Below are 15,638 nucleotides of genomic sequence, written 5' to 3'. Positions count from 1 at the left end.
GCAAAAAAGCGATACATGATAGCTAAAGACACTACATGTCCTGTGATGAGAAAACTGTAAAATTTTGCTGTAAAACACATCTTGCTACTTTTTGAAAAGGTAAGATTTACTAAATAACTTTACTTACAGAGCAATATCTAAAATATGAAAAATGTCAGTGTTTTGATACAAACTTGCCTTTTAAGGAAGCAGGAGACTAATAAAAATAAAAAGTGTTAGGTCTGAAACACGGATCAGAAAGAAACAAGAGCTCTGTGTGAAGGTAACATGAATGTTTTGATTTATTTATGATGACAGTTACAAGGAAGAGGTTGGGGAAAATGTTTCAAATTACAAATAGCAGTCTGAGTTACTGCTGTTAGACTGCAGAATCTTTCATAGTTGTGTTGGTATTTCTGTTATGTCTTTCTGTAGTCATACTTGGAGACTTCAAATGGTATACAGGAAAACAGGGTGAATATGGACAGATATGTACAGCAAACTTGACTGGAGAGTTTGCAGTCTAGGATGAGTATAAGGAGTTTCACAGAATCTTTCATGATTGGCTTATCAGTTTGCATCTTATTAATTTAGGGTTAAAAAAAATTTGAAAGGTATTTTCTGCTGACTGTTGTCTCGTAGCCAAAATAAAACAGATGACAGTTTCTCTCAGATAAGCAAACGTATAGTATTCTCACTGCTAGGACTAGGTATTAATTATATTCTGACGGGTACTGATCAGGCTTCTGTTTATTGTAGGAGATAAAACAAAAACTATAAGGGATACCTCAGTCTCTGCAACCATTTTTTTTTCTTTCAAAATCCATTATTAAAAAAAAAAAAGAGAGTAAGGCTAAGAAAAAAATGAAAGTCACACAAAGTATTGGGTGTTCCTCTTGGGAATAGTGAATAAGAGATTTCATGACTCAGTGCTACTTGTTGAACACCTTTCACTAGAATTTGGATTCATTCAAAATTCAAATGTGGCACTAAAAGCTATTTAAATTAGAACTCATTCAGTAATAGTTCTCCATCACTTAGAAAAGTGACCGTTTCATGGGTTCTGAATCACCTCCATCCGGTGGAAATGATGCTTACTGCATAACTGGAAGGGAGGTGCCTCAAGACAAATCCAAAGCAATGCAGGAAATATTAACTGGTGACTCAGTGGGCATCTGTCCTCTCTCTCGAGGGCCAAATTGTGATTTTATGCAAGTCCCAAAGGACAGTGAAGCATGTAGTCACCATGCCCTTAACAGAATATCAGGAGTTAGCTCCAAAATTCACCTTACTGCATTCTAAACCTTCTTCTTCCCTTTCTCACAAGGAAAAAAGTCCTTGTGGCTTTTTATGAAGTTAATTGTCCTGCTTGTTTGCATCTCCTGGTGTACATGCAGGGTAGGTTTATGGTCCCTGGCTGTTTCTACTTCTGCCTGGCTGCATATGTGTTGTTGGAGCCATGGATGCTGGTCTATTCTGTGCTGTGTAGTCCACATAACCATGACAGAGAAGTAGGCTGGCACATGACATTACACAGATTTAATAGTGAAATGATGCCTTAGTGCTGCACTGGGGATCTATATGCTGCTGGTAAAGGAAGTGCCATTTGAATGATACCTAAATCTAAATTTATGACCCCATAACCATTGAAATGTATACTTAATTGCTTGAGTATAAGAATATTTTCCAGTCTGTTGTCTCAATCCAAACTGGGTAATTATGTATTAGCTGATTTAAATCTCTGTGCGTCTCTCAGTTTAAATCACAAAGTATTCTAATTCACACACTGTCCTAAATCCTATTATTCCAATTCATCTCTATGTATTCATAAGTCTTACAAGTTTCTTTGGAGTCAATTTCTATGTAATTCAAATTTCTTGTTATTGTTTCTTTAATATGGTTAAAGTTCAGAAACATTCACTTCTGTTATAACCACACTATACAAATTGTGTAAGTTAAAGACTACTCTGACCTCGCCATTAAGGTCTGGAAATTAGGAGCACATGTTTAATATTCATCCTCAGTTCCTCGTAGGAGTATTTTGAAAAGAAATCCAAAGCACACTTTAAACTGGAGTAGTAAACACTGTTTATTTATCAGATTGTCTGCATCTCATTTCCTGAACTAAACAGCTAAAGTCTGTTTGTACTTCTGACATTGCAAGTCTCACAAGCTGATCCAAGAGAACATCTGTCAGTTTGTTTTTGAGACTGGACACTGCAGAAGAAAAGAAGAGGTGGGGGGAGAAATAAGACTTTCACAAACATATCAGTTCAAACAAAGTGAGAACTTTCTCAGCTGCCTTCATAAGCTAGGCAAGCTGTGCCTTAGAAATATACTTTTAAGGACATTTCTTTCTCTTTCCTCCATCCCCTAACAGTAGTTGAAAAGCAGGGGTCACTTTTCTTCTCCATGTTCTGCTCAAACTGGTGCCAATAAATAATGTTTGGAAGTGTTAATGAGTCCAAAAATGTATTCCAGAAATATTCCCAAAATATACTGAAAGCAACTTTAAAAATCAAGAGCTTGTTCTCCTCTAACATAAGACTCTGAACTCATTGCATTCGGTGCAAAAGAAAAAAGGTGAGCTTTTGGCACAGAAACAGGATGATTTGAAGGAAATGCCACAGCCTGCGCTGTTCATCACTGTTTCTAGCCAAAGGAACAGTTTGTGTTGGTATGTTTAAGGGGAGGAAATTCAGACCATTAATAACAGAACTGGCCTACAAATCACATGCTTCAAATTCTGTCACAGTTGTAACAGGCCTTTTTCTAGCTGGAGAAGACAGAATTTTATCTCAAATTTTATCATTAAATATAAGGTCTGCAGTAAAAAGATAAGTGTATATTCGAGCAGCTGTTTGGGGACAAAAAAAAGGTCTATTTTTTTTTATTAGAAAATACAGTTTAATAAAAAAGAAAGGTATCCAGAGGAACAAAGCATGACAACTTGTGTTTGGAAGAGCTGTTTGATGTGTGAGGGTGTGTATAAGGAGACAGGAGTAGATCTGGTCAAAATATGTGTTTGAAGAGGGAATAATGGATAATAAAAGAGGGAAGGAGAGGACCCCTTTTGTTTTTTCCCTCCATGAGATCCAAGAACCAAAATTTCAGGGTTTTTTTCTGAGCTGTAGAAGACTCAGATTCAATTCTCTGATCTTTCTGGTCAAGAGCAGGGACTTGGCTTTGACGTTTTGGTGTTGCAGGTAATTATTCTATCTACTCTGGAAGATTCAGTTTTCTTTTATATGGTGTTAGAAGCCTTAGTTTTTTGCAGAAGCAAAAAGACAAGAAATATCAAACCAAGCCCATTGTTCTATACAGATTTCATGCTTTGCAGCCCACTCTCCTCTAGGGGCTTCCGGACTATTCCATTCATAGGACACAAATGTTGTGTGAAGAGCCATTTGGCAAGAGCTGCTAGGTCTGATGCTGCAACACACAAGCTCAGCTAGCTGCTGAGATGGGTTAGGTGGACCAGGCAGACCTAAGGCCAGGTCACTGTTCAGCAGGATACCTAAGTTTGTAGTTCTCTAAAAATACTGCTGTACTGTTCCTTATCTCCTGTGAGCTCTCCAAAGAGAGATACACCAACTGCTATCAGTGCAGTATGTGTGTGGCTATCTGAAAGAAAGAGAAGTTTCCTTCAATTCAAACCACGCTTTTGTGGGTTCTTCAGACAAGAAGTGTTGCCAGACCCACACTGCATCTGCTCTAGCTCGTATATTTGTGTGTGTGATTCGAGTTTGTGGAACCAACAGTAGCATGGAAATGATTGCGAGTCATAGAAGCTCCTTATTCTTCTAATAAATGGCTATAGTGAATTGGAGGAAAACATATAAACGTAAATGGGATTTTGCTTCTCTTTGCTCCATGCTCTGCTTTGCTGTTGAACAACTGCCTAGAATCTCAAATAACTTCATCCCAGCTGATGTGTCCCTGTGAATATACATATCCTGCAAGATCCTGCCACATGCAAAAACAATACAATGCATTAAAGGAATGAATTTGAATGGAATGAGTTAAAGGGAAAGGGTCACTTTTAGGTGTTTTCTACTTGTCTGGGCCCAGTACGTTTCACCTTAGGATGCTCTTAATGAACTGTCAGAAGCATCCTAGAAGTGCAGTTCACAGTAGAGTGAAAATAAAGTCATCTTATAAGCCTCCAGAAGACCATAAAGTAATAGTTAACAGACATTCTGATTAAGAATGTACCACATCTCACAAAACGTTTCATCTATAATAGAATAATAGGGATTGTAGACTGAGTTAAAGCTGTGGCTGTCATATAAATACATGTTGACATTACTAATATTTTTATATTGTCTTTGATAATATTTTTGTAAGCAAACAGTGAAATTAAAGTCTGGGTGAAACTTAATGATGTATAACTTCTTGGAATTCTGCTGTCCAAAAAGTCATCAATCCTTCATAGTCTACCTGAAATTAAGTCAGGCATTTCCATAGGAACATATCTTGAGTCCAGTACTGTTCTTATTATAACTGCAGCTGACTGCAAGACAAAAGAATAGAAAAATTGAAATTTAATTATTTTTTTTTTTAATGGATAAATGTTTCCAGTAAGTAAGATGCAGTTCAGTAAGGACAAGTGCAAAGTACTACACTTTGGCACAAGTAATGAGCAATCCAGTAATGAAACAGGGACTGACTGGTTCAATACAGTTCCGCAAACAACTTTTCAAGCTTATGAGAGACCATCAGCCTACATATGAAGGGCAAAAAAACACACCAAATCACCCAAGCCTCTGACCCTTGTTGAAATACATACAATCTTTGTATATCTTAAAAAAAAAGAAAAAAAGAAACCCACCCCTCATATTTCATCTTTACTCACTGCTGCTAAGGTCTCAGTTGGAATTTTGTACCTAGGTTTGCATTTGCAGCTTCAAAAAAGACATGAATCAGTTGGAGAGAATCCACAAGAGTGTAAAATCATTAGAGGTTTAGAAATATGCCTTAAATCTAAGCTTGAAAGATCTGAAATTGTTTAGTCTAAAACTAAAGAAGACAGAAAAGGGACACGATAAGAGTATTCAAATATGTAAAAGGTTGCTGAAAGAAGAGGGTAACAAGCCATTTTCCATGTTCACTGGGGTAGCTCAAGAAGAAAAAGACTCAGAAACCTGCTAGGAAACTTAGGACTGATACTACAAAGATCTTTTTAAATATAAAGGGACTGATATTTTTAAATATAGATAGCAAAGCACTGGAACTGAGTTTTGTGGAGAGGATGTGGAATCTCTTTGTTATTTAAGGCCTTCTTTGTAAGAAAGCTTACTTAGTTATTGTTTCAAAATTACTCTAGAAAGAACTGATACTGCCTTGGGTAGGTAGGATCTTGAACTCCCTTCCTACTTTTTTTCTGATTTTGTGACCATAATGCAGGCAATCTGCCTGATTACAGAGTATATAATCAGATAGCAGAAGTCCTAAAATTAATTTAGGAAGCTCAGTCAGAATTTCAAGAGGAAAGAAAGGAAGAGATGGATTAGAATTAGAGATGAGGAAGGATTCAGTTAAGACTATTGCAGACTAGTAGTTTCAGTAGTGTGATAAAAACACAAGGCAAAACCCAAACAGAAATACAGTGAGATTGAAAGTGAAAATGGTTGTACAGCTAGAGTTTGAGGTCTAGGGATGATCAGAAGATAAAGTGCGGAAGGTGTGGAGATCTAAGAGAAATATATAACAGATGGGAGGGTGGGAGAAAGAGAAACATTTCCTCCAGATCGCGTGTATTATCTCCTGAAAAGATTGGCAAGATTAGAGAATCTTGCCAAGTGGAGGATGTACTGTGAATAGAGGTATACCAAGTGTATTATATTAAAATCTATTCTATTCAGCAAGTAAGAAAAGACTTCTTGTAAATTAGTTACTCTTTTAAATGTGCAAATTCCATGTATTAATCCAATTTGCTCCCTTTGTACTATCATTCTTGGTATCACTAGGTATGCAGTATATAACTATAGATATTCTCTGAAATGTCACAAAATCAACCTCCTTCTGTGTTCCATCTCTTCCCTAATTTTTCTTGTTGATACCATCCCATTTTCTGTGACTGGTTTTTTCCTTGCTGGCAGAGTAACAAGGTTCAGGGGCCTGCAGATTTTATGAATCTTTTTATGGTGGCTTGGCGTTGTAGAAGGGTGGTGTGGATGTCGCTGGATATCAGCCAATCTTTCTGTGAGAGGGTCTGCACAGTGGGTGCCAAGAGGGATGAGGATTGGAAGGGTGAAACAGAACTGTAGAATTAATTACAGAAACAAATATAGAATTAATTCTAGAAACCAGAGTAAAAAGTTTAAATTAATGAAGAAAGCTTTATTCTACTTAATCCATGAAAGGACAAATTGTTCAGTTTCACTTGGAAAAGTTTAGGGGATTTACCATAAAAATGGTGCCTGCCTAGGGTACACGATGTTTTTCTCATCAAATTTATCTAATTAAACAATCAGTCCAAAGGAGGACTGCTGAAGAAAGGTGGGTTTAGGAGTCTTGCCAACCTCAAGTTTTCAAACTCCTGAGCCTTTTTCTAATTATGAATTTAAAAAATAATAATCTATATTTTGTTTCTTTTTATTGTCTTCTATATGTAAGCCTGGGAGTTGTGTTTTTGAGCTTCCCTCCATGAAATCAGAGCTAGAAAATTGTTTTATTATGGAATGGAGACTCTCAAATTACTGCAGTAGTTCATGTTTTAAGAAAAACACTACATTTTCAAGATGTGCCATAAAATTGTAAGAGTTGGAAACTTTGGTTTAAGTTAGAGGCCTAGAACTTGAAGGTAAGTAGAACTACTGAGGAATTAAAGACAACAGAAGCACAATGAGGAAAATTATAACACTGCCTGAATTTTCCCTGTGAAGGCTGAATGATGGCAGAAGAGAGGAGCTAGTAGAATTCAAAAGCCAGGATAGGGAGGTTGATAGGATGAGTGAAACCATAAAGCAGAGAACAATGAATCAAGTGTGGAGAAGATAGGAACACAAGTGTGGTCTTTCTGGTCCAGTGTCCTCTCATTTATGGTGACTTAAAACAGATCCTTGGAGAAGAATAGAGCAAGTCTGAACTGACACTTCTCATGCTAGATGGTGCTGCTTATTTGGAAGAAGCAGTTTTCTCACATCCTGCCACCACTACTACATTTTAAACTGGAACTCTCCACCTACCTCTGTGACTCGGACTAACTTTGAGCAAAAGGGCTAGACTGCAAAGATGGTCGTTAGACCTTCTCACCCAAGCTATGGGCATTTTTATCAGCTTAGCCCTGTGAAATAATTGGCCAAAGTCAAGAAGACAGGTGTTACTGTAAGACCAAGCTGTTTGCCATAGCGTTTTATTTGCTTACCCTGGCACGTTTCATATGATGTCAGCACACAAAGAATGTTTCTGCAGATAAAGCAAACGGCAAATGATTTCATGAGCCTGTTTGTGACAGATGTGTGCAGTGTGGAGAAACATTGTAGCACAAACTACAGTACTCGTCAAGATCATGTTATTCCAGCTCATTAATCACATTTCTCTGGTTTGTCCCCACGGATGACTATCTGTGAAAACTCACTAGTGGTCATGACAAGGCTTTCTGCTTGCCACCCCATCTAGATACATGCCTGTTGAAATTCTGCGTATCGTTACTGACCCCATACTGAAAGACAAATGGGTGTTGTACCTCTTGCACATCTGCTTCATGCTCCTCTTCCATTCAGGGTGAAGAGCTGCCTTGTATATGAAATCTCCTGCATTTTTTTCATGATAAAAAAATTATTTTAATCAGTATTCTCACCAAATTCTTTTTATCAATGTGTTTTAACCAAGTAGGTTAAAACTGTCATGGGGTTTTTTTGGTGATGTCTGGATAAAAGAAGAGCAAATAATTGGTGCTCTAAGTTTGAGGAATTTGCATAATGAAATTACTGAATCATATTACTACAGTGAAATCAGAGCATAAAATGCATTTGGAAATGTGCAGACCTTAAGGGTATTTTTTAATGTGAGGGAGGAAAAAGAGGAGATGCTTGCCTTCTCTCCACTCCAAAGAACCCAAGGGAATGTATATTTACTGCTATCCCCAGGACTTCTGTGTGCTTCTGGCCCAGTGTTTGGAAAATTTTACTAGTCAAGGAGTCATGCATGCCTGTTTTCTCATCCTTTACTTGTCATGGAGCAGCTGCATTTCAGAGTTGTTAGGAAGGAGCAGTGACCACATATGGAAGAGAACAAGATGAATATATCAGTATTTGCAGTTGAGATCAAATCTGAAGAGAAACTTAAATAACATGATGTTCATTGTTGCAAGAGGAAACAAGGATTCAAAAGTTCCATGTGTAGCACTGTACAGACTCATGAAGCTTGTCCACACACAAACCTTTTAATTTTGGACACTTTTGGCAGGATGACTTGAAAGGACAGGTTCTTTTATGGATCTGCCAGTTTCTTGGTATTCAGGAACAACCACAGTGAACCAGTCACGTCCGAAATGGCATGCGCTTCTCTCTGTTGAGCTGCCATTCAGTCAGCAAAAAGAGTCTCAAAGCTTTATGTTCCAGTCCCTCTCTCCCCAGCCCTTCCTACTATTCTTATAGAAGGCAGAAGGCATTGCAGTAACCCACAAATTCTCTGTTAGTAGGACTAATCCTGAGTGAGTTTCAGTTTTCAAAGGTGGTGGAGGATGTGCTTGGCATTACACAGTGCCACAAAGACATGGGCAGCTAAGAGGAGGCTGAACTCCTCACAACCAGGTAGCTGTAAATTTTAGAAACAGGACGAGTGTGACATTGCTGGCTGGCAATCACTGCAGTGAAACGAATTCAGGACTAAAATTGCTTCTGCACTTAGGCACCTGGGTGTCATCTTTGTCTGCACATTTGCCTAATTCATCTCTTCAGAAGATCTGCTGGAGGAGAAAGAGATTTGGTCATGTTTTATATAGCAATAGATTGATTGGAGAACTCATCCTGGAAGCAAGGAATAGAATTCTGGACCATTCTCACCCAGAGGGAATTTCAGCCTGGATCTCCTTTTTTTTGTTGTTTGTTTGGTTTGGTTTGGGGTTTTTTTTGACATTGGCAAGCTATTGGCAATTGTCTTTGAGAGCTCCCACCATTTTCTCTGACCATAAAAATGCAAGGGTCCAGATGGGAGATGTTTTCTACAGTCTACTGTTTAGGATACTCAGCTCAGTGGGATAAGTCTATCCCACAAAGTAAATACTTTACTACTTTGCTTTTGCTGCTACACAATCTTTGTGCTCAGCAGTCTAACAGTGCCAAACAACTATCTTTCCTTCAGGACAGGATTTTTTTTTAAAATGGGTAGCTCCCTACCAGCCCTTTCTGTGACACCCTGTCAGGTAGGGTTCTAAAGCATGACCTGTCAGGTCATGTTCTAAAAGCAACATATATTATAAAATTCCACTATATTGATAATTTTTGTGTGTGTGTAAGAGGTAACAAGGCAATGTTTTTCGTTGTGGTTTTGTTTTGTTTTGTTTTTTTTTAAATAAAACCAAGAATTAGATTTCCGTGCTGCAAAAATCATAGCAAAGGGTTGAGTCCTCAGCAAGATCAATGTTTGGGAGCCACTATGTAGACCACATATCACAGAGTTACTGACAGCAATAATAGCTTAATTTCACTTATGTGGAAGAGCAAGGGTTAAGAAGGAGATGACAAGTATCTTTTAGATTGTCCTCACATGGGATTTCAGAGGTATTTGCTGTTGTTGCAGAACTCTTGCCATTTTTGCAGTGTGACTCCCTCATTTCCCTCCTCTAAATATTTCCAGGCAGGCCCACTGCTTGACTCTTCCCTACTACTGGTCCCTCATTATACACTCATTCTCCTTACTTGAAATTCACACTTCTCATTCCCATACTAGTCTCTGGAAATAATTGTTATTTCTTTTCACCTCATCCACACCAGCTCCTCTTGACTCCTCATCTAATCTGTCAGTAGTGACTTCCACAAGTTCTTGAGAGGTTTTCTCATCAGAACTACTTTGTTTAACCTCACCTTTGTCTTCTCATCTGGCTTTCTGAAGAATCTCCCTCCTCCTCTCTCTCCATTCCCCTCTGCCTCCTGCACCCCCCACATTTAAAGAGGTGACTTTTATCCCAGATGTCTGGCTTGGATGCAATGAACTTCACTCAAACAAATTATATGATTTGTTCAAGTTAAATCAGTCCCTTTTCAATCTATAGCTAACTTGCCTAAGGATTCTTTATAAGGATCTCATTTTACAGTGTTTCATGTCAGGCTGAAAAGTTTTTTGAATGGCAAAATATTCCATGGAATAATGAAAAAAACTACTCCTAAAGGTGTATGTCAGATAGCTTAGGGACAAGTTGTGCCTTTCAGTGCAAATTCACACTGGTATATCAGACACTTAGTGCAAGTATCCCAAAATTTTAGTTCACCAAACTAATCAGTCAGGTCTGTCTGTTGTATCCAATCCCCAGGGTATAACCAACCCATTGAATTGTGATATTTGTCCCTACATATCATACTCAAGATATTTTCAAAAGTTTTGCTTGTTCATATATAAACCAACCTGTCCTCCCTTTTTTTCCTCCTCTTAAGTATTCCACACCTTACAATATGTTTCACAAGAACTTTTAGACGAAAGCATTTATCATGTTGAAATGTTTTTGTCAACAAATGGCAACTCATCTGGTATCAATGTTTAGTAAGTAAATATGATTTAGCAACACTAGAATGGGTTTTTTTACCAACTTTTTAAATGCTCTTTTCTTGAAAGGCACTAAGTGCCAACAATCTGGTTTTTTATTGTAATTGATGCTTTCTTACACAGCCTTTTTAATCGTGATGGTCTAAAAACATCTGCTTGTGGACAGAATCACTTGGGATTTAGGTTGCTTTTTGATTTCCACTTCTGTTTTGGAGTTCAAGTAACTCCCACTCACCTGACAGCATCAAAACCAAACCAGAACAAAAGCCCATCTGCTTCTGGTGAATTTTCCAATGCACAGCTGACAGCAGATATAGAAGGGAACTGATTCTAGGGCCAAATCCAATGCAGCTTTTAGTTGGCAGAACTCATTTGAATTCAGAGGGCACTGGGAGAGATCCTGGCACCCAACTCAGTGACAAATGCAAAACTAGACCCAAAATGTTCTAGACTTGTTTTCACTAATACTGTATAATCTGGCCAGGACACAGAGGTTAATGTCTTTCCCCTTGTGAAATGTTCCATGAGATCTTTAATTGACCACAAGTCACCAAGAGTCAGGTTTATCTTTCTCAGCAGTACAGTGCCTCTCTGAAGCACATCGGGCACTGGTTTGATGCTGACTTGGAGGGAAGACTGCCGTCTTCTGAATCGCTACTGCCATTTCACTGCAGCACCTGGCAGTTCTTTGAGATTGCAGCTTCCGTTCAGATTTTAGCCACTCTGGGCCTGCATTGCTTTACAAGATCTGGAGAGATCATAACCTAAGTTTGTATAGTGGCTGATTTGAAGAAAGTGCCTTACAATTTAAGAAACCTTTAAATCAACAGCTGATAACTAGGTTCTTTATTACACAGGCAGGCCAGAACCTGCACTTCAGTCACAGCAACCCCATGCAGCGCTACAGGCTTGAGGAAGAGTGGCTGGAAAGCTGCCCGGTGGAAAAGGACCTGGGGGTGCTGGTCAACAGCCGGCTGAACATGAGCCGGCAGTGTGCCCAGGTGGCCAAGAAGGCCAACAGCATCCTGGCCTGTATCAGAAATAGTGTGGCCAGCAGGAGCAGGGAGGTGATGGTTCCCCCGTACTGGGCACTGGTGAGGCTGCACCTCAGTACTGTGTTCAGTTTTGGGCCCCTCACTACAGGAAAGACATGGAGGTGCTGGAGCGTGTCCAGAGAAGGGCAACCAAGCTGGTGAAGGGCCTGGAGCACAAGTCTAATGAGGAGCAGCTGAGGGAGCTGGGGCTGTTTAGCCTGGAGAAAAGGAGGCTGAGAGGAGACCTTATCGCTCTCTACAGCTACCTGAAAGGAGGTTGTAGTGAGGTGGGTACTGGTCTCTTCTATCAAGTAACTAGTGATAGGATGAGAGGAAATGGCCTCAAGTTGCAGCAAGGGAGATTTAGGTTGGATATAAGGAAAAGGTTTTTTACTGAGAGGGTTGTCAGGCATTGGAATAGGCTGCCAGGGAAGTGGTTGAGTCACCATCCCTGGAGGTATTCAAAAAGCGCGTAGACAAGGTACTCCAGAACATGGCTTAGTGGGCATGGTTGATGGTTGGACTCGATGATCTTGAAGGTCTTTTCCAACGCAAATGTTTCTATGATTCTATGAAGTTTGACAATACAAATGCAGCTTTCATGACAACTAGCAAGATCAGAGTTAGCTAGTGAGAGTTAGCTAGGCAAAATGTATAGTGAACTTAGATGTCTTATTAAAAAGTCTGTCTCTTCAGTCTGACAGCTCCCTCTTAGATATCTAACTCTATGGTTAAACTGAAACAGCTTTACTCAGTTTGGGGTAAACAGTTTTCTTTACTCAGAAAATGATATGAGCTGGACAACCATAACAGTTCTCTGAGGAGAGAAAATCCTTATGTATCAGTCTGGAGGCACTGACAGAGAAACAAAAACCTCAGCGCAGTGGCAGTGGCCAACCACAAAACAAAGGCTCTAGCTATTTGTACTGTTACAGACATTTAGTTCATTTGATGAATATCAATGAAGTTTAAGGTGCAATTCATTTGATCAAATGTAGGTGGCTATTTTCAGATTAGACAAATAATTCTGTGTATTTTACTGATATATTAACTCTATTGATGTTAAGATTAGTCTGGACACCTGAGGTACATGTAGACATGTACATTGCAACTACTTAGGACTCAATTCAGTTGCACACATACGGATCTACTGCCATTTGAACTGCTCCAGGGTATTCCATCTGGTCTGCAAAAGTGCACTGACACTGCAGAAGGGCATAGCTCTCTCATATGCCCTGTTGTTCCTGGCAGCCCTATGCAGATGTCATGAATACATTAAGGTGTTAAAAATCACAGTCTTCACTGAAGCTTAAGCAGTTGAATTCAGTCCTTGAAGTTAGGTGAGGGGAATCACATACATTGTGTCTTGTTTCATTTGAGAGCTTGAAAAGGGTTTAGTTCATCTTTCACAGACGATACCAGCAGTCTTTCCATGGGTTTTGATGGGAATCAGCTCAGCTGTGTGCAATAAAGGTAACAGCTTGGGAGACTGAATAGCCCTCCAGACTGACACATCCAGACTGCATTATTTCCTTTTAAACAGAAGTGAAGCTAGTCAGAATCAAAACTTACTCTCATCTAATGGCTGTTTGGTATCTCAGTCCTGTAGCTAGGTATCTACATCCCCAATAAAACCAATGAAGTTGATACTGGATGTGTATCCAAGACTCAGATTTTATAATACAATAAATGAAGTTTGATCCAGCTTGCTATCTCCAAAGTTCTGTAGTGGGACACTACTTGGTTGTCCCAGTAGACCAAGCAAAGCCCAAACAGGCATGGCAATTACGCTAACAGCTGAGGGTTGAGGCAATGCAGTTACCCTAATAGTTACAGCTGAGGCATACTGTATAGTGGAAAGATGTTGGTATGATGAGTTCTGATGAACATTTTCAGGAATTTCTGTCAGGGACTGAGCATCCACACTGCTTATCGGATTCGAAGACATTTGAGAGGGGCTAGAGCATTCTTAAAAGATGCTGAATGATCTAACAAATCTACTCTCTTGCTGACAGCAGTGGAGGCCGTCCTACTGACTCCAGTGTGAACAGGAGTGGGACTCAAAAACACACTTCAGCTGCCAGAACTCTCACAGCAGAAGCTCTTTACAACCAAAAAAGTGCATTTATGAGTTGAAATGCAATATATGTCATTTTCCTATTAAAACTTCCTTATGCATATAAAGTTGTGCTTCTTGGCATGCATACAATTGTACTGTCCTGACCATGCTGGATATCTAGCTGCCTGTTTCCTGATAAAGCCCCTTATGATTCACACTGTTAGTGTCTTTATGCCAGATTAGTTTGTTTCCCCAGGCATGTTCATGTACACACAGAGAACAATGTACAGGAGGCACCATCACATTAATTCATTAGTCCTAAATTCATGCAAAGACTCAAAAAGAAGAATATGCTTTTAAAAGGAGACCAATATCTCTTTTTTTCTGCTGTTGTAACTGTATTTCAAGCTTGGCTTCTCTTTGACAGAAGAGAGAGTAATAGAACATGTAGGGTTTATGAGTTGTCCTTAGCAAACTTGTGTTTCATTTTTTAGCTACATTTTTACATTTGAAAATAACATCTGCTTCTCCCCTTTTACTCAATAAGACTTTTTAGAAGAGATTAGATGCCACAATTTTCTAAAAGCCTAGTATAATGAAACAGCTGAAAGAAGCTTAAAAGAAGGCAACTGAAAAAGAAATGTATTCCTCACCATGACCATAACTCATAAATATATTTTGTGAGAACTCTAACAAGCTAATCCATCTGGTTTTGGTTTTCAGTCACAGATGAACTAATAGCCTCTCATTTAAGTTACTGCATGGAACCACTATGAGCTTAAAGAAGCATTAGTCATTTTATTTGCATTCAAAGGGTTGTGTTTTTCTGAATGTAAGGAATATCTCTTCCCTTAAGAAAGGAACATATCCTGCATAGCAAGTATTACCAGTGAGGCAGGAAAATCTGTGTTAGCTAAAAAATTGATTACATAGACTCATTTGGGTTGGGCAAAGATCCTCCTGTGTCATCAATTCCATTCCACTGCCCCAGTACCAAACTGATGATACCAATTGGGTTGTGGGACGGAAGAAAGTATAATTTCAGAAGGAATGAACCTAAAATTATTTCAGTGTATGTGTATGAAATTAAGGACCTTGAACTGTTCTGATCTATCTCCTGTAGAAAACACTAGCAAGATTTGCATTATTTTTTCCAACTTTCTCCTCAATATGTTAGTTTGATATTCAAATGATACATTTTAATTCTAAATATACGTTGTGTCTCTTCTCACTGTTTCTTTCAAGAATGTTACTAAAAGCCCTTCAGCAAGTAGTTGTGAGTAGATTACTTGAGATGTAGTAACCATACTTTTGCCACAGAGCAAAGAAGGTAATGTAGGACCTCCAGTTTGTCTTCTTCATTAAGGCCCGCAGCGGTTAATGTACCTCACTTATGAAAACAGTTTTAATTATGGAAATATGCATCCATTCAAGGAAAGCCATACCCTAAAGAAGCAACTTTATTCATAACAGGCTTCATCCTCTAAGGACTGTTTCAACTCTCACTCAAGTCTGTTGCAGTTTTTCCATCGTTTCCCTTTGGCATTGGATCAGGCCTCTTTACTGATGAGTTTGAAACCCTGATAGATAGGAGGATATTTATTCTATGCAATAATAATTCCAAAAATTACCATGTTACAGTGGAGCATAGTGAAGAATTTTGCTGTAGTAGGAATTCTGGTCTTTCATTTTGGTTTTGACCTAGAAATTATCTGACATGCTATAGATAAATTGTTACCATTTTTTGATTGTATACATAGTTTTAAATAAGCTCAAGCAGCTGTTTTTCAGTATGCTCTCTTTTTTTTCATATTAGGCTCATTATCCCTTAGTTCCGTGCTATCATTATAGATTTCATA

This window comes from Accipiter gentilis, chromosome 3, assembly GCF_929443795.1.
Source record: "Accipiter gentilis chromosome 3, bAccGen1.1, whole genome shotgun sequence".
NCBI lineage: Eukaryota > Metazoa > Chordata > Aves > Accipitriformes > Accipitridae > Astur > Astur gentilis.
This window is presented reverse-complemented; position numbering follows the sequence as displayed.